Below are 1,106 nucleotides of genomic sequence, written 5' to 3'. Positions count from 1 at the left end.
GGTAATATTTAAGTCCTCTGGTGAATGCTCTCCTGTCGATTCGAAGAGAGGGAAAACAGACAGCGTACAAAGTAAAGACTCTTCGACTGTCAAATACTTAACAGTAAATTGTTGAAGTATTCGTAACAAAGTTCCTGAATTTACTCCCTTCAGGAAAACTGCCGCGCTCAAATTATTCTCGGAATTCAGAGTTGGCTGAAACCCAAAGCAGAAAGCTCTGAAATATTTATCGAAGCATGGAAGGTGTACCGAAAAGACAGATTAGACACCGTAGGAGGGGAGTGTTAATTGCAGCAGACAAAATATTTTCTCCATGGAGGTCTAAAATGAGTCTGTAAAGTTATCTTGACGCATGTAGCAGGTCTACAGACGCGCTCAAAACTATTTCGCAGTTGCGGTGTTGTGTTGCCACCACTGTTAGTGTATAGTCATAACAGAGCAACATATATAACTGTGTCACTCCATCAATAGCTTCACATCGTTGTGGTTACATATCAAGTAAACAAGATCACATAATAACAATGTAAGCATATGTTCCTTCAGCTCAAACGTATTTTATAATTTGCTTTGGATATTCGTGATATCTTGTTATTCTGGCATTTAGACAGTGTTTGTTTACCTGTAGAGACAACTAGAAGCATGCCAAAATACAAAGAACACTTTGTTGATGTGAGACAAACTGTTTTGCGTGCCTTGAAGAAGTGAATGTCACAGCCTAGTTTTCATAAAGACTATGGCTAATAAGCGTGTGGAGTCGGCGAAAAAAAAAGGAAAGAACCGTAGCCAATAAGTCAAGGTCAGGGTGTAGTATCATTGCCACAGATACTACTACAACACCGCGCCAACCATGGAGGTAAGAATAAGGGGAGATGGCGCTACGTATCCCAGCCGTACTACGTTTTGAAGCCATGGGGGCGTGGCTCGCTGCCATGACACTCTGACCAAAACATTGCCAGTGTGCTATAGCGCTGCGTGTATTACAGTCGCTAATTGCACCATATACGCATGTAACGTCATCACATTGGTTGTTTCAAAGCTTTTGTTTAAAATAAAATCTCGTAAAGGCGAAATTCCGCGTTTCTTCTGATTAAAAATAGTTTTTAGTG

This window comes from Schistocerca cancellata, chromosome 4 (assembly GCF_023864275.1).
Source record: "Schistocerca cancellata isolate TAMUIC-IGC-003103 chromosome 4, iqSchCanc2.1, whole genome shotgun sequence".
NCBI lineage: Eukaryota > Metazoa > Arthropoda > Insecta > Orthoptera > Acrididae > Schistocerca > Schistocerca cancellata.
Note: the sequence above shows the minus strand (reverse complement) of the source record.